This window comes from Carassius auratus, chromosome 36, assembly GCF_003368295.1.
Source record: "Carassius auratus strain Wakin chromosome 36, ASM336829v1, whole genome shotgun sequence".
Taxonomy (NCBI): domain Eukaryota; kingdom Metazoa; phylum Chordata; class Actinopteri; order Cypriniformes; family Cyprinidae; genus Carassius; species Carassius auratus.
Window position 1 is genome coordinate 15,381,622 of NC_039278.1, and position 20,529 is coordinate 15,402,150.

Sequence of the window (20,529 nt, forward strand, 5' to 3'; positions counted from 1 at the left end):
TTTCATTTTCTTGGATTAACATTACAGCAGCTAATAATAAATTATGCGCGGTCACTTTAAGAGTCAATGCAGCCATTATAATCATACAAATCCGATTTATTTCTCTGTTTTCATTCACTTCAGACATAACCACAGTGTTTTTGATTATACTCTCCAATTACTATGTATTTTGACATCGTTTTGTATGTATTTGTCGGTACAAGAGCAAGAAGAGTCCAGTTTTGGTGTTCAAGGCTTTAAACACGTCTCGCTGCTGAATTGGGCTCTTTCACATCCTTTTCTGTTTGCATGTTTGAACTGCAATTTGTATTTGTTAGTTCGGGTGCAGGAGGACGTGAAGGAGAGCACTGGGCGACAGTACTCAGTTTAGTTTTCCTGTGTATGATTGCTTTAAACCCCTTTGATTTTTAAACTGGCAAGGCTTAAAAACACTTGCAAATGATAAGCTTTCGTAAGATGCGTGGCTGTGGCCCGTATACTGCCCACTAGCATCTCCCACATCTTATGTTGAACGTAAAAGAAGATATTTTGAAGATGGCTGGTAATCAAACGGTTGGTGGTTCCCATTGACTTCCATAGTATTTCTTTGCCTACTATGGAAGTGCAGAGCATTATGGGTCGTTTAGGGATCAAAACAGCCAGTGTCAGATGGACATCATAGTGAAAAACCCTACACAATTAATGATAACCAGTCAGCAGAATAATCGCAGTGTGAGACTGGTGTTTGTATGGAAATAAACACATCATAATCCACTATAAGGTAAAGTTTCATCAGAGTGAATTCAATAAAGGGATAATATTCACAAAACAGACAATAGAAGCTGTCTAAACACATCCACATCAGCTCGACCATGTTTATTTAGTTCAAAATGCTTTTATGGCATCACTGTAAATAATACAAAGAAGACAATAAAGATGAGAATAGACCAGCTATGAACTACGATTAATTAAATTTACAAAAATGTAAGTCTTAAAGTAACAGTATTTGACATAAAAAACAAATATTACAAATTAAATTTTATGTAATAAATGAAAAGTTACAGATTAAGTAAAAATGCAATGTTTAAAACTATTTCCAGGGCAAATCAGGATAAAATAAAAAACATTAAAAATTAAATGTAAATATACAAAATAAAATAAAAAAAACTAAAGAAATTTTCTTTTAACAAATCAGGGCTTCTGACAATATATTTTAAATGTTTATAATGTCCTAATGGCATGAGTTTTTAGCTGAATTAAATGCAGATCAAACATATTTTTACTTCCAAAACAACAGCACAAAAAAAAAAAAAAAAAAATGGCAAAATGTGCAAAAATTATTTGACAAAAACATATATTGTGCATAGATTTGATCAATACCAACACATGAGTTTACAAAGTGGGTCTTTGCAAAAAAAAAGAAAGAAAAGAAAAGCATCCTAAAACTAATACGGCACAATAGAGACCATCGGTTTAAAACATCACAGACGATGAGATTCTGACCTCTGCTTGAAAGCGTGCAACATTTATTTGCACAATTTAGCGATTTCTCTTTTTTAGCCACAGCAACAATGCATGAAAAACACATTTCCAGCGAGCTCCAGCATTATGACGTGATGTATAGAGTACACACAATCCCGAGCAACGTAAACAGGCGCCATTTACTATAAAGCGCCTCCATTAGTAGAAGCCATTTTGAGCGTCGTTCAGTGACGTGTGAAGATCCAGAGAAAAGACCAAGACCTTCACGTTCTGCATGTCGGCCGATTTAACTCCAAAGCATTCAGGCCACGCAGGTCACAGGCCTTCATGAAGATCTCTTGTTCCCATGAACTCACACCACACACCAACACTTCCTCTAGCTAATCCTTTTGCAAAAATATACTACATTTCTGCTTGTGTTTATGACTTAGACCAAGGCCAAACCCATCAAATGCACCATGCATTCAGTATAAACTGTGTTTTTATGAGTGCACGAGTTTTTTCTCTCTCTTTTTATTCATTGACACTTACGTAAAGTGAAGTTTGTCAAATGTATCCAGTGCCTAAACGAGTAAATTTAAATTAAAAGGAAATTCAGTAACCCACTTAATGCCTTAACATTTATTTTTAATGCATTAATTATGCATTGTAATCACTGTTAAAAATTAACAAAAATGCATTGCATTGCATTGTTTATTACTAATTTCTTTCTAAATTGCATATCAACAAGAGCAAACATGGACTGCTCTTTTAATTCTGTAAATAAATAATATAAAATTGCATGCATTTTTCTTTAACTGAACAAAGTATTTAAATGGAGAAGGTTACATTGAAACATGCATTTTAACATTAGATGCTAAATACACTATTGTTTAATATAAAATTGTTCTATACACAGTATTTAATGCAGTAACATTTGAAGTAACTGTAATTAAATAAAGAGTAATCCCTTTCTTTTAACCTTTAAAAAGCAATTCTAGCACCTTATAATGCAATGCATGATCTCATGATTTAATCATAAGGAATACTTCTTAATATATATCATTACACCTTTAAAACATAACAAACCTTCAAATATTATAATGCATTTTAACATATACAATTATTTATGAATAGAGATAATGCATTACAACATACGTTTTGAGTTCCTTTATAATGCATTATATGTAAATACTTTAAGTGTTACCATGCAGAAATTAGACTGTTTTTAAACCAAATCTAGCGAATATATAAGCAAAATTAATATTATTATTATTATTTAGTTAAATGAATAATTAATTGATTATTAAATGAGTCCATCAAATGAGTTAAAGGTGTAACTTACCCAAGAGGTGAGAATATAAAATAGGGTGACAAACATCTTCCCAAGTGTGTAATCTTTTATTTTTTTATTCACAGGAGCAGCAAACTGTGCAGACAATTAAATATATCTGGCTAAAACACATCGTTATATACTCTACATCCGTCCTGGAGTCGTCCAAGAGTAATGAGGTCCGACAGGGTGCGTTTCCTAAATGTGAAACCCCTCAAACCTACTTGACTCTGAGAAGAGCCATTAAGAGCCGAGAATTAACCCATGCTGGACCAGAAGGTACAAATTAGTTAAAATAATTATTTTAGTACCATTTAACTTTGTCATTAGTTTATATATATATATATATATATATATATATATATATATATATATATATATATATATATATGTAAATGTATATTTCTTCTGCACCCACCATTAAGAAATTTTAAAAATTATATATAAAAATTATATCTGGTGTCTGAATTTTTTTGGTTTGTGATAATTTTTGATATTTTTTATTGGTGAGTGTAGAACACTATAGTTCAAGTGAGGAGAGTGAAATAAAGTAAACTGTGACATATTAAACCAAAACATTCTTCATACAGTGGACTATCAGTAAAATTCATACAAAATTGGGACCAAAAAGGATAAATATATATATATATATATATATATATATATATATATATATATATATATATATATATATATATATATATATATATATATATGCTAATTTCTTTTTGTCAAAGTTTCATAAATCCTAAATAAAAGTGCTTTACTTTGTCCTTTAAATTAAAGATGGATACTGTTTAGCAATTGTTTAATTTAATATTTATTAATCTTCCACCAAAAATATAATACGATATATATATATATATAAATATATATATAAATTTTTTTTATTTTTTTTTATTTTTTTTAAATGTCTGAATGCTTTTTGGTCCCAATTTTTTTTATCAGTTTTCTTATTGTTACCCTAAACTTTTTATAAAAAATAATACAGCATATATAAAGTATATAATAAAGTAATATATTATAAACATAATATATCATTTTTTTATATATACAGCAGATATGTTAAAAGTGTGAAAGAATAAGCACACAACCTGCAATGCAATCACTAATTAGTTATAAACTTTATAATAACTTATTTTGAATTACCCGTGTGACATTTTAATACATTTTACATGACCACAATGTGAGTTCCCTGACATCAAACAGTTAGATATCACATTTAACTCAATAATTGTAGATATAATTTCAAGCATTTTCTTAAAAACAAATAAATAAATAGTCTCCAAAACAGATGCATTCGACCGATTAAAGAACTAAACAGTTGTAAATGCATTTCCAGCTCGAACTCTGTGTCAGACCAAACCCGTCTCTCCGGACGCTCCTGATGTGCTTGACGACTTGTGAACTAATCAGGGTAACGAAGAGCCGTCACGGGGGTGAAGGGGTTACACAAACACCAATAATCCTGCGGGACGCTGGGAATGCTCCAGCTTCTGTAACATCTGCGTCCAGTTTCAGCAGCTCATGTGTGACAAATTACATTGATCAAAAGACAACAGTTTATTTTAAAGCACGAGGCCTGAATGAAGGGCTCTGACCCCGTAATGAGCACAAAACCAGCTGCGATCCAATCAACGGCGCAAGAAACTTCATTAAGTTTTATTAATCGTATAACAATGAAAGTTTGCTTTTGAATGGAGTGCACACGGCTCTCGGTGCAACCGAACTCTGGTGCATCATAGTTTAATGAAACTATTTCATATCTGAAGGAAATATTATTTGGCTGGGACGGGGTTAAAATCTCTGTGCACCCCTGGTTCAGTCCTGTTGAGATGTATTGGGTCTGACAGGCTGAATGGACGCAGAATGCGAGCCACCTGTGGATTTGCACAACAGTGAGCAACAATAGGCCGAAACGTTACTGTCAGACCTCCGTGACAGACGGATATCGGGAGTAAAACGTGACTAAATGAACGTATGGATCTGACTAATTGTTCACAGGAACACAGCTGAAGCTGGAATTTAGCAGTATATGGATTTACATTTGTGCATTTAGCACACGATGTTATGCAAAGCGATTTACAGTGCATTCAGGAACTCCATTTACTATGAAGCTGAGAGGCTTTCGGGCCTGAAGGGTGCACAGGAAGTGACATCATTCCTACACCAGAACAGGAAGACGAGAGAGGCTCCGCAGTCCATTTGAACTAATTTAAGAAACAAGATCTTAAAACGTTAACTATAAAGCAGTCTTTGCTGTATGTTACAGTGTTTACTGTCACTTTTGATCCATTTAATGTGTCCTTGTGTTGTTTCATTTATTTCAAATATTTTTAAATGTATCTGTTAATAGATTATTTGATGACACTTAAAAAAATAATTAAAAAAATAATTAAAAATAATTATATATATATATATATATATATATATATATATATAGAACATTGAAAAAAAATAAAAATAAGCAATATAAATAATATAGCAATCATTTTTGTCGTAATAATAATGGTAATTTTGAATGATATTGTTAAATAAAAAATTAAAATAAATGTTAATAAAAAAGAACCTGAATCGACAAAACTATAAGATATTTGGCCCTGTATTGTTTTAATTAAATTTAAAAAATGTTTTAAATAACTTTATTTATAATAAAATATTAAACTATTAAATATAATTGGAAAAAAAGAAAAAACCTCATAATAATATTAATTAGTAATAATGGTATTAAGTTATACTTTCAGCTGAAATAAAAAATAATAGTAATTGATAATAATAATAGTAATAGTAATAGTAATTAATAAAATAAATACATTTTTACATTTTATTATAGCAGCCTAACTCAGCAAAATCTCTTTTATAGCTATTTATTTATTCATTAATTTAAACTGTATGAAACTTCAGTAATTGCTAATCAAACACTGCATATATTTAGTTTGATATTTTTTGAAGCTCAAGCATAAAATTTACAAAAAAAAAAACCGCAATTATTATCATTCATATTTGTTCTTTAATTTTTATCACACACACACACATACACACACACACGCACACATATATTCTGATACTCTATATACTAATAAATAAATACATAAATGATGCTACTTTACTCTGTTTTATACTATAAACACTAATTGACTATAATCAGCATATTAATTCTCAGATTTGTCTTTGAAAACTATCATTTGGACTGAATGTGCAGTGATTGGGAAGAGTTTTCTCCCTCTAGAGGTCAATGAATGAAACTGCAGCGTCCTGAGCACATCTCAACAGAGATCACTTTAGGCCAAAGCAGCAACAACAATTACATAATGTTTCTTGTCTAGAGAGGAACAGAAACACTCACTTTCCAAAATTACAGCGGTCTGTTTTGTAATCTTGGCTTGACTAATATTGAACACAGCTCAGATCGAGGCATTAAAGTGTGTGCATTGGTCTGCTGCATTAGTGCTACACGATTCATTCTTCATTGTTTAAAAGAACAGTATGTCAAATAAGCATAATTATTATTTATTTTTATGAAAACACAATTTCTCAGTAGAGAACAGATGGATATTTTGTTTAGATAGCATCAAAATTCCTGGAAGCAGCAACATATGCATGAAAAATGACATGATAAATAAATACACAAATTATATTATACTAAATAAAATAAAGGCATGAAAATAATTTGTTTCTTGAAATAATATAAAAATAAATTTCTAATATATTTAAAATAAAATAATAGCTAAATATATACCACAAATTAAATTATGCTTTGATTATTTTTTTTTATAATGAAACAGATGGTAATAAAATAAATGCTGAAATATATATATAAAATCAAAGCTGAATATTTACTTGTTTGATTTAAAAAATAAATAGCTAAATAAATAATGTAAATAAATCAATAAAATTAAATAATAGCTGAAAAATATATAAAAAATCAAAAGAATAAGATAAGAATTTTTATTTATTTGATTTATAATAATAATAATAATAATAATAATAATAATAATAATAATATATATATATATATATATATATATATATATATATATATATATATATATATATAAACAAATAAAAGTGACAAATACACAGTGGTAAATAAAAACAACTTTAACTATAATTCAAATAAAAATAAAAAATAAAAGCAAAAACTACAATAGCATCTCAAGGATACAAAACTAACACTGCACATGATGCATGATGTGATTGATTCAAAATGTATTTCACTGTGACCTAAACACACAAATGCACAGCACCAATCCTCTTTTTCCCCTCTCTTTCTGTCTGAAGCCTGAGGTTCAGCATGAGTCTTTAAATCTGTTGCACAAACAGCTCTCCGTGTTTGTTTGCGTGTGCTTGGGGTTGGTTCAGGACCTGCGTGTGTTTGTGCCGTGAGCCTGATGGAATCACTTGATTGTCTAAAGTTAATGCATTGATAGTGTTGGTGCACTATGAAGAAAATCAATTCAAACGTTTGTTTGGGAACACGGCCTCCATTAGTGACTGGTTGAGCTAGAGGAATCTGACAGACTTTAATTAATTCAGGTTCAATAGACGGAAGATTACAGCCGTGTTTGGGATGGATTATAGCTAACACTTACTGAATAATGTGCAGCACTCGGCAATCTCAGCTGCTTTTTGCTTTTTTTGTTTTTTGCAGTGTCTCACCAAAATGCATTTATTTGATTAAAAATACGGAAAAATGCTAAAATATATGTTCAATTCAAAATAGCTGTTTTCTATGTGAATATATTTTAAATTGCAATTTATTTCTGTGATGCGTAGCTGAATTTTCAGCATCATTAGAGTCTTCAGTGTCACATGATCCTTTAGAAATCATTCTAATATGATGATATGCTGCTCAAGAAACATTTCTGATTTCTGTTGCTTCAAAAATTGTTAAACTAACAGCTGGTTTATTATTAAATTATGAATAAAAAATTGAAAGGAACAGCATTTATTTGAAACAGAAATCTTCTGTAACATTATAAATGCCTTTAATACTGCTTTCAATCAATTTAATGTGTTTTAATATTGTAATAATTAAGAATTTGAATAATTTTGTAACCATCTTAATATTATAATTGTTCATTATTTATTATTTTATTATTGAATTAAAACTTTAATATTACTAAAAAATAAATTTTATATTTTTTTTATAATATTTACAATATTAAATTAAATATATTGTAAACTCAAAGTTGTACATATGGATAATATACACAAAAAATAATAGTTGTTAATGACTATGTTAAAATGAATGTACTTTACTTGCACAAAACTAATATTCCATATTAGTATATGTTAAAAAATATTGTTATATAATATAATAATATATTGTTTTGTGCAAATAATTATATTAGTATACAATATATTTTTATATTAGTATAAAATTTAAATATTATAATTGTTATAATTTATTATTAAATTCAAACTTTGATACTATTCAAAAATTTATTTTATTCATTTATTTATTATTTATAATATTTACACCAAAAAATAAAAAAGTGTTAATAACTAAAATGTTATAATGAAAACTGAATGTGCTTTATTTGCACAAAACTAATATTTTATATTACTATATAAATTATTTGTTTTGTGCAAATAATTTTATATGTATTCAATATATTTTTATATTAGTATACAATTTTAATATTATAGTTGTAATTATGAGTATAATTATTTTAATTATTTATTATTCAATTCTGACTTTCATAATATTCAAAATGTGAATTTATTCACTTACTTATTATTTATAATATTCACACCCCAAAATAAAAATAATAATATAAAAAAAATAATAATAATCTTACAAGTTATTATTTTGTTGTTGTTGTTTTCCCCCAAGAGCAGCCTGTACTTATAATCATAAGTGCATGATTTACATCAGAAACCCAGGTGAAATCCGTCCGTCGGGGGCTTTATGTCAGCAGCGCTGAACGGGTTAACTCTCGATGTGTGCGTTGGGAACATCCTGACCTACATCCGTTCACCTCCGCTGCTGTTCTAATCTGAGTCTCTATCAGAGCGGGGTTCATTCTCTCCGCTCCTGAACTCATTCAAGGCGAGTTCACATTCAATTAAAAGCCCCTAATCTGAATTTAAGTAGCGTGCTGGTGAATACGTCACATAACGCGAGGCGCGAGCATGAGAGAATGGATTAGCTATGTTGTAATGTGGTGAGGAGTGGTGTGGGGCCACGCGAAAGGGGATTACGACAAACGTCGTTATCGGGCACTCCGGAAATGACGCTTTTTTTTTTTTTTTTTTTTTTTTTTTTTTTTTTTTGCTGTGAGCAAACGCTCGTATTTAAGTAGGGTGGCGTGAACTGGGTGGTTTAATTTAACAAATAGATGAGGAGGTTTCAGAACCGTTTAAAGTCAAACAAGAGCCGTAATGTAGCACTTTAATGTCCTTGATGGGAACTTTGCATTTTTAAAAGTCAATACAAAATACTGTTTGCAAATAATAATTCAATGCATTTATACGTGCAACAGGATATTGGACCATAAAAGACATGTAGGGCAGGACTTTATTCATTGCAATTAATTTGTTCATGAAGAACATGTGTTAGGTGTAGAGTTTAAAGCAATAAAGCAATAGTTTTAATCAAATTAAATATACGTGTATGTAACCACTGTTATTTCACCTGTTTATGAAATGCCATTAATATTACCTGAGAAGTTAAAGAAATAAACTAGAAAACTGAAGACGAGAAAAGAGGAACAGATGAACTAAATCAATCGAGTGAGTCATTTACGCTGAAACCGCTTGGGGGTGCGTTTCCCAAAAGCATAGTTGCTAACCTGTTGGCAGTGGGAAATTGTAGTGCAACCAACAAAGCTGCTAACTTAGTTAGCAACTATGGTTTTGGGAAACGCTCCCCAGAGTGATTCATTCATTTTAAGCGATTCACTAGCAAAAGCATCACATCGCAACATCGCTTGTAATGTTTTTTAAAAAGCACGTAGGTTATATTGATGGGTGAAACAAGATTTTCAAGATTCAGAATCAGTCAAATAAATAATACATTTAAATATATACTAAAAACCAGAGCAGTATTGGATACTTACAAATAAATTAATACAGAAAAAATAAAATATAAATTTATTTAAATATGTCAAAATATCAACATCAAATTACATTTTAAATTTAATTTAAATAAATTCAAATGAAACAGGAGGCGAATAAATCATTACAAATTACAAATATAATGTCAAGATGTACACACATCAAATGTTAAATTCATACATTTTAATTAAAATGTAAATAAATGCAATTAATTTTAAGAACTCGCAGAAACGGAAAGGTGAAGATGTGCAAAAAAAAAAAAAAAAAAATCCTACAACAGAGGTTTTGTGAAGTTTTGCTGTTCTTGCAGACAAATTTCATGCTCAACACCATAACGTTAACACACACACACACACACACACACACACAGAGAGAGCCTGTGACAGGTGGCAGATTCTTCTCAACTGCTGTTATGTACACAAATCATTTGCTCCTGCATGTGGTGAAACGGCGAACAGGTCAAGACACTCTATTGAGTCTGTCAGCGCCTGAGAGACCCCACATCGAGAGACCATTAGACTGCAGGCAGCAGAGTGTGTGTGTGTGTGTGTGTGTGTGTGTGTGTGTGCTATCACTGTCCCATCACTTCAGGGATCAGCTGAGTGAGATTACAGAGATGTTGAGTCCTGCAGAGAGGATTACCAGCCAAAATCAAACCAAATCTCTCATATTATGTTTGTGTTATTCAAAAGTTTACAGAGGAACAGCTTTTGTCCTCATGAGCCTGTGCCAACTCGAACCTTGATGAAAAATACAACAACAGGAGCCAGCAACGACATGAAAAGATCAGCGCCAACACATGCAGCTTTGATTTATTGGATGATAAAATACTTTCTCTTATCTCGGTTTAATTTGCAAACACTATAATGAAGATTAAAGTCTAAATACTCTCTGTGAAGTATGTACAAAAACACTTATTTGTCCATTTGAGCAGCACAAACTCACACAGTAAAGCCAGATTCCGGGAAAGTCTCTTTTTGGAATTCTGAAGAAATTATATATTTCACACTAAATGTCAACATAAACACCAGTTCCCACTCATATATGCATAACGTGATGATAGTATGGAGCTGGCAACAACAAGGTCATGGGTTCGATTCCCAGGGAATGCATGAATTAATAAAAAAAGGGAAAGAATTCAGAACTTGAATAAAAACATGATGTGTCAAAATGCACTTGCAATTAAAATTTGTGACTATCACTTTGTAAAGTATAGCTAAAACACTTACAAAATACACATTTTCTTCAGCTTTACATCTCAAAAATATTAAATGCACATTTTAATACATTTCCAAGTTAAACTCTTAAGGAATGGAATACATGAACTAATAATAATAGTAATAATAATAAAATGCACCTTTTTATCCACCTAATTCAGTTTTGCTTTGCTGTAACAAACATATATGTTTAAAACCCTAAAGAGACATTTTTTTTAAAATTTAATTTCCAGGTTCAAATCCCAGGAAATGCATGAACTAATAAAAAAAATGCATGTTTTGAATTCAACGTTAAGTCACTTTGGATAAACGCGTGATTGTTAAATCCACAAATGCAAATTTTGTTTGAACAAAAATGTTTTAAACAATATTTTTTTTTATACATCTACTGGCTCATTTCCCAAGAAATGCATGAATTAAAAAGAAAAGACAAAAAGGCATGACTGGAATGCAGTCAAAATTGCTTTTGATAAATGCATGCGTTGCTAATTACATGGATATAAATTGCATTATTGTGTATAAACATTTTTACAAAGATTTTCCAAGAAATGCATGAACAAATATTAATAAAATATGTATATTTAGGACTTTAAATACATGCATGCATTTAAATGTCAGGGCTTGTTTTCATCCATGGTAAACAGCTTGGATGGTTAAATAAAAGGGCATAGTGACTAAATGGAAAATAGTTAACCAGATTTGTATGCACACACACACACACTCACACACACAAAACAACAACAAACAGGAAAATGCATTAAGAAGACAAACAGGGTCAGTTGTGTTTTCACATGGACTTGCGAGCATTAGTTTAGAATAATCAAATCATCTGAATCAAGATCGGCAGTGACATTTGTTTTCAAACCCTCGGCTCTCAGATGAAGAGCGCGAGTGGAGTGACAGGTGCTGGAATCGGAGCTATTTCACGAGCACGGATCTCGCGCACATAGCTCCACTTCCTCATGCCAGACTGACCCAGGGCCCTCTTCTGGATAAACATGTCTGACCTCCTCAGCATCACCACGCATCGCATCCTTTTTTAGGCCAGGCCAGACACCCAGCGAGAGGCGGGGGAAACTCATCTGCCAACAGACATTTGCCTGGGAGAAGATTGCATTTGTTTTTTTCCTTTTGAGGGCGGAACAGGCCAATTGACTGCGAACTAATCTGTCCCACTGTCGCAGTCTGTGCCGTTCCACAATGTCGGTACACAGTGTACAATTGTATTTATAGCCTGCCAACTAGACTTATCTCCGTTATGTAATATTTACGACGGCAGCCACCCACATTACTCTCTCTCTCTCGCTCTACATTATGCTCGCTCTATCCCGCCGTGCCTGCTGGGTGATTTTACTCACAAGCTCCAGCCAAGCAAGAAACATCCACAAATACTCAGCGCTGGGAAATTGTGCTCGCTCGTGTACCAAAACACAGACGTCCTCAAATACACAGTTCAGATGCTGCTTCAGACAAATTACGTCTTCCGTTTAGGCCTCGGTGCAGATGTGTCCCAAATAGTGGGTTAGAGAAGAAATGGTAAAATTTAGATCAACTGGGTTTGATTAGGATGGAAAATCATGTCTATAAACAAATGAAGAGCGATGCATTTACACTAGAGCAGAAGTCAGGAGGGTCTGACAGCAGAAATGTGCAGATGGTTAATTATTTAGTGAGAAATGTTTATTATTAATGGTGTTTGCAAAGGCAAGAGTCGCTATTACTACTGCTCATATTGGGGAACAACCCTTTAGCCCCAAGAATGAAACTTTGACATGTCCTGCAGCGTTTGTGCTCCAGGCCGGAGCGATTCCTCAAATTCTGAGGTTTATTGTGTGCCAAAAATTTACTAATGCAAAGGTTTTCAAACTTGCGACCACAAGGGGGCGATAGAGAGTCTGCGGGAAATCTGAGACAAAATATTTATAAAATAATTTTAGTTTTACTTTTTGTCCCCAGAGCTTTTAAAATGAACACTAAAATATGTTCATCATTTTATAAAAAAGTAAATAAAAATAAAAATGTATTCTTAAAAATAGTTAAATAAATAATTAATAATAATGATACGTTTTATTAAACATTTTTAAATATGTACAGAAATATCTTTCGGATTCATATTTACTGTAGAAGGCACTGTACAAGATAAACAATTTAAAATGTTAGATAGATTGCCTATAAATCAGCTAAATCAGCTCATTATTTAAAGGAAACAATCAAAACAATATCCCTTGCAAAGTAATTATCATGTTTGTGAGTTTTTTTCCATATAAAAGTTTGAAAATCCTGATTTGACTTTGACTTTGAATAGTATGTAAATCAGAAAAAAAATCTGATAGATATATAATTAATTTATTATAAATAATACATTTATTTTCCACCATTAAATAATTGCATATAATAAATATCTTCTATTCAAGAACCGCCCACTTTGGAAGAAACCGTCTGATTGACATGTGGTGTGACCAATCACAGTTAGTTTGTATTTATACCACAATAATATAGCAGAGTCAAATAAATCAATATGAATAAATAAACATAATTTAACAGACATAATACTAAGCCCAATAAGTAGTTATTTTCCTAAATATCTGATTAAAAGTGCCTAAACAAAAGCAAAAACTTAATGCCACTAATTTTCAATCCAGTGGCTTCTTGTTTATCAAAAACGGTCGCACAAACACAATCGATAAACGAAAAGCAAATGACTCCAGAAAGTGGCTTAAAACCAGCCAATCAGATTGTCAGACAGTGAATATAAAGTATGTGGGCGTGGCCTTTAATTTAAAGCCAATCGACCTCATAGACATCTTCACAAAACACCACATCTGATGTGCTAATGTAGGTCAAGTGTTGTTGTTAAGGGCCAATCCGTTCAGATTAACAGCCTCCTGAAGTCCTCAAGCCCAAACATACTTCAGCAGCTGTCAACATCAGCACAAAACTGCACTTTCCCCTCACGAGGGACTGCAGAGGTGTTTCGTAACAGGAGCAGTGTACCAAAAAACATTCAATGGTGACCCGGCGAGACCCTGGAGCTCATTAAATCTTCACAGTTTCTTTGTCACAGGCCTGAAAAGAAGATACGGTTTCCCGGCTCGATGCTGAGGGCTTTTAGCGCCCCAAACACGTTCAGGTTCAGCTCAGGAATGTGTGACTCAATAAGGCCCCTTATTAACACCTTTTCCCGACAAACTGCAATCCTATTCTGGAGGACAGCAGGAGAATATGGAAGGTGTATGGGGCCAAAATGTAAAAAAAAAATTTTTTTTTAAAAACCGAATGCATTGCATTTGACTGTCAACATGCACTGTTTTTCCATGTTAATGAGACAACATGCACAGCAGCCAATGAAGTTGCAATGCTATATGAATCGTATACAGGCATCATGTTTGACCGAGTGCATTGATGCAAAATGGTTCGTTTAAAGACTTTTGGCCCCGTTCACCTTCCATATGAGAATGTGCTCAAACACGCAAGGTAAGGGTGTCACGGTATCGTGCAAAGTATAAAGGAATGATGACAACTCGACCTGCCTGAAAAAGCCATTAGACATTGTGATGGGGATTATTATTAAGTATGCAGGGATATCAGATTTAAACCGTGCAGTTCTCCTCCGGTGCATTTCACGCTTCAGCTCCTGACGCTTCTCCTTCATATCGGCCCTTTTGAAATATACATCAGCTCCTGATGCCATGCATTAAATGCTGGATATTGTCTCCTTTATTGACAGTGTTAAACATCCAATCACAATGCACTATAGACAAAGTATTTTGCTCCGTCTGTAGTGGAAACCATGCAAGAGACCGGCTTTAAACAGTTACACAAATGGCTCTCAGACTCAAAGGGAGGAGCAATTAGGATTTGAGCTTTTGGCTGTGAGACGCTGGCGAGCCTGTGTGCAAACAACGCTCACCATCAACCAAATCACATTTGACAGCAAACCCAGAGCCTTTACTAACAGACTGAAAGATTACAAGCGACCAGCGCATCTGTGATACTACATACGAACTCAATAAGCACATGCATTAGCAACCCGATGATTAGATCCACGGTCTTTCTTGGGAAGAGCGAGTCTGTGTTTGTTTTATATGGAGCAACAGAAAGGCCAGGGTCTTTAATGCAGGGTTCATAATCTTCATAGATCCTGTCAGCACACACAAGCAGAGAGGGATCAAAACAAAACCTGCGGCCAAAAAACCAACTCTCTCTCCGAGAACGAGGTCGTGTCTCAAAACGAGCACTGATCGGACTTGGCAGGGCTCCTGAGTCGCCTTAGTGAGGTTTTAGCCTTGCTTCTCATTCATTTCACAGTGTAGTCTGTGTTTACACACTTAGATGAACCCATAATCGCTTTCACCCGTATTGTTTTACTGATATTAACACTTTTAGGATTGCTTGATGATTATCGGTTCATTCAAATCAGATAAATACCATCTAGGTTGCATATCATTTAGACTATTACTTTTTATAGTCATTTATGCTTGAGTTACAGAAATTGTTAAAGAATTCAAATGTTTTCTGTACTGTTGTTGTCGAATGATTATTTAGTTTTTACAGAAATAATACACTCTTAAATAATACACAATTACACAATTATAATAATAATACACAATTAAAGATAATTTAAATAAAAATATTTTAATAATAATAATTTGTAATTATTAGTATAATGTTAAAATCAAACCATTTATACTTAAGTAAAAATAATAATAATAATAATAATTGGTATAGGTTGTAAAATAAATACATTTAAATAAAGCTGAACAGATTCTGTGTTTCTGTTATCAGACACTTAAAACAGAAATAATCTGTATCATATAAAAAAACATATAATAATATTAATTATTAATAATTATTTCTATTGAGCAAAAGTACCTGATTTAAACTGAATATATTTTCATTTAATATTCATTTAAAAATTATATTTAATTATAATTTATTTTATTTATATTTACACTTTTTCAATAATTAATAATACAAAAAAAATTGAATCCTCAAATCAGTTATCAAAAACCAAAACGCATAAGTATAACAATAATTATAAAAGATTCTGAATATCTGTTATCGGAGACTTAAACATTAAAAAAAATCTGTATAATAATAAAAACTGAATTATTACTATAAAAAAAATCAGATCAGGTGCATAAATGAGAAATCACCAAACATAACGTCAAAAAGTAAATTAAAAATAAATAAAACAATAATTATTATCAAAAACTAAAAAACAATAAAAATAATAATTATTATAATTTATTATATAAATTAATTATGCATTTATTTAGTTATGTATCATTTAGATTTTTATTGATAATTTTTTTCCATTGAATTACCTCACATTGTTTTGTTCATGCAGAACAATCAGAAAGCATTAATGGAATCTGTATCGGTTGTTAAAAACAAATCAATCTGTGTGGGGTCTGTGTTTGTCCACATGACGGGCCCCGGCAGGCCCTCGCCGCGATCGCTCTCTGTATGTCTGAGTTGCCATTCAAGCATCAAAGCACATTTAAAGTTGTTCAAAACAAACAGGCCGGCTTTCTGCTGCCGCAGCTCCCAGTAGCCTCAGGTTTGTCTCATTCTATCCTTTTCTCTCTCTGTGTCTCTTTCTGTGTCTCTCTCTCTGTGTCTCTCTCTCTCTCTCTCTCTCTCTCTCTCTCTCTCTCTCTCTCTCTCTCTCTGTGTCTCTCTCTCTCTCTCTCTCTCTCTCTCTCTCTCTGTGTCTCTCTCTCTCTCTCTCTGTGTCTCTCTCTCTCTCTCTCTCTCTCTCTCTCTCTGTGTGTCTCTCTCTCTCTCTGTGTCTCTCTCTCTCTCTCTGTGTGTCTGTGTGGTCTGTAGCGAGCGCAGAACATCGTGTTCTGTGAGTCAGTGGAGCTCCAGGCCCGTGGGGAACAAGCGTATTTGTGGCTGAGCTGAGGGGCTAACAGAAACGGCCTGGTTGCTTTGACCTATACTGTTTTAATAAAATCCCTCCGAGCGTAAACACTGCTGCGGGGCCAGACGCTGCTGTTTCGTAACTTGTGTCCCTCCATTAGATCAGTGTGAACCTTGCTGGGGTAAACACACGTAACTACTGAAACACATGAGGCCGAGCACAACTGAGACCCAAATACAACACTCTTGATTCAATAGAGTTTAAGCTCCAGCAGCTGTGGCTTGATCGGCTACTGATTACCGCAGAACAATTCTTTTATATATATAACCTACATTTAACCACTTAATATTTAATAACAACATATTAAATAATCAAATACTAATGTGATTTGCATGGTGAAATAACATGATTTATTTTGTGTAAATAATTTGGCACTGAAATCACATTATATAACAAAAATAAAATTAATACTATTATTAATTTAGCAATGTACTAAATCACACATATATATACATATATATATATATATATATATATATATATATATATATATATATATATATATATATATATATATATATATATATATATATATGTATTTTTTAACTTAAGTTTAAATTTGTGTAAACTTTTTCATTGAAATTTTAAATGCAGCATATTATTTTTATTCTAATTATTCAAAATATTAATTAAAATAGAACTAAATGACCTATAATGATTTATCTTGTAGGTTTTAATGTAGGCTTTTCTATATCAATAATATGTAATATATTTGGTATAAATTTAGAATTATTTCTTTTAGTTAATAGTGTTTATTAGTGTAAATATTATAGGGGAAAATATATTGTATATATATATATATATATATATTTTTTTTTTTTTTTTTTTTATGTAAAGAGACGATTTTCCTCACAGACATAAATGACCGTCATGTATTTGTTTCTCTTACCATGGCAGGATGTTGTTTGCGTGTTTGCAGAAACATCTGATATCCATGTATGAACGTCTACTAAACAATAAAATATTACACAGCCCAACTACTAAAAACATAAAGACACTTTCTTTTTTTACCTTTCTGATCTCCAGAACCTCCAGGCAGCATGAAACTAATCTAACAACTTATGAAGGACATTTTAAGATGTTTATTTCCTGAGAAATGTAAAGAAAAGGCTGCAGTGCTGATGTGGGCGTGGCCAGTCGTTTGTCATTAACGAGCTGTCAATCACAGACTTCACTGCCCCGGGACAGACTGAACAATGTGAGCTGACCTCTGCTTTCAAGGGTCACGCTCCCCAAAACTGTGTGAGAATAAACTCATGCAACAGACCATTGGAGTATTTGAGGAGTACAGTGTGTCCAAATGATACGCTTTATTGCACATCGTCTTCTGAAGGTTTCTATCGAAGGGTTTGTTCTCCTGCTTTTTAACAACATTTTTCATTTCCTAAAACAAATTTGCGACAATGCATTCTTTGTTTTCTGGCTGATAACAGTATTTTCTGATTTATTAAGGGATAAGAAGAGAAATCCAAAATCCCTTCTATTAAAACCTTTAACTTTAATGCCAATTAAACAAGGCTGGCTTTATTTAATTTTCAAATACATTTTCTGGAAATTGATGCAAATTGATGCATATTTAGTTCTCTAATGAACCATTTGCATATTTACACACAATTTCAGAAATATTGCATTACAAAACATGTTTGCAATTTTGAATATAATCAACTGAGAGTACAGGGATATCTATTAACTTAATTTTTTAATCAAAAAATCAAGTTTTGCATTATAATCTTTTGTTTTGGGCTACAGCTGTCATGCTTAGCTGCCTAATTCCTCTCACAGAGTTACTCCACATTCCCAAAATGACGGAAGTGACATAACTTCCGAATCAGGATTAAATATGAAGCAACATCTGTCTGTGGATATATACAGATATCTGAAGAAAAGCACACAGGACGTCATGCGTGTAAATACACTAAGCATGTTAAACTAGATGCATTCAGTATTTGGGAGCATCAAGACAAACCTAATAGGATTCAGATCAACAGCTGTAACTTTAGATTTAACATGCAGATGGAAATATACTGACATAAAGGCAATTATAGCATCAGTAGGTCAGTATCAGCTTGATCTGTAACTCTTCAGCATCCCAGAATCTCACTTGTGTAACATGTTTGGAAGCTTGTCACATTTAATATCACTGCAGGTCACATGACCTCACTGACCGAAGAGTCCAGGTTTAACATGGGCCCCTGCTGGCAGATGCCAGAACTACACGCTGTATTTCAAAAAGCATTTTAATTTATGAGCAGAATGTTCCATTCTGAATGGGTTTGAGAGCTTTATTGATCTTGCAGAAATGTAGCCACAATAAACCACCTGAGTAATGATGTTAAATATCACAGGTGAGATAGTGAAGCATATAACTGGTGTATGGGACTTATGACTAATACTTTAGCTGAACTTTATGGTTTTGTAACACATCTGTTTGAAGTGCAAACTAATTAACCTACGCAATTAAACGCAAAAAACCCATGCAACACAAATTAAACGTATAAAGAAAATAATTCTGCAATTGAAATAAAGCAAAAAAAAAAAAAAAAAAAAAATATTAAATGTTTGGATTATAGTAACTTGTTAAAATAATAAAATGTAAATGAAACTTAAGAAAAAGAAACTGAAAAAACTAAATGTAAATAAATGAAAGCTATAAAAATTAATACAAATAACAGAAGCATGTAAAAATTATTAAAACTAAATTTAAAAATAAAACTAGGAATATAAAAAATTAAGCTAAATCGGATATTAATAAATACTACAATAATATATAATTCATGAAATATGCTAAATGTTGTGCTATAACACAAATCAACTGCATCTGAAATCATCTTATATGTCATTTATTCCTCCATAAGTCTTAGATTATTATTAATTAATAGGAGACAACAACAATAAATGTGTGCATAAAAAAGAAGAAGAAATAAAAATAAAAAATACAACATTTATTAGCACATTTCCTTTAAATAATTCTAAAATGGTAACAATTAAGCATTTTAAAAAGCATTTTTTAAATGTGGAATTGTATAAAATCTGAAAATGTATTTTTACTAGGGGTTGGAAAGCAAACCCACAATTAAATTTACATTTTACATTATTTATTAAGAATTGGTCATGTAATTAATCTAGTAATATTATATATATATAATCTCTTGACTGCATCTTTTCAATAGAAGTGCTACAGCAAAGGTGTGAGGTTGAGCTTAACTTCTGATTTATTCAGAGCAAACAGAAGATGTACGTCACTATGTGTGTGTGTGTGTGTGTGTCCATGTTCTGACTGTCCAGTGTTGTCCAAAAGACCGATCATTTCCACTAATGGCACGTCCATTCAGACGCAAGTGCATGGACACAAACGAACACAACCCAGCGATTGGGTTAAAAAAAGTCAAAAAAGTGATTGTGTGGCTGATAATCAAAGCTGTTTTTGTTGCTCAGCAATCAACGACAGTCTCTAAACTCAGATCACTGTGTGTATTTGGTATCATGCCAGTGTCTGAACAGAGAGGACACACTAAACTCTCACTGTCTGGAATAATCACTAACCAAGA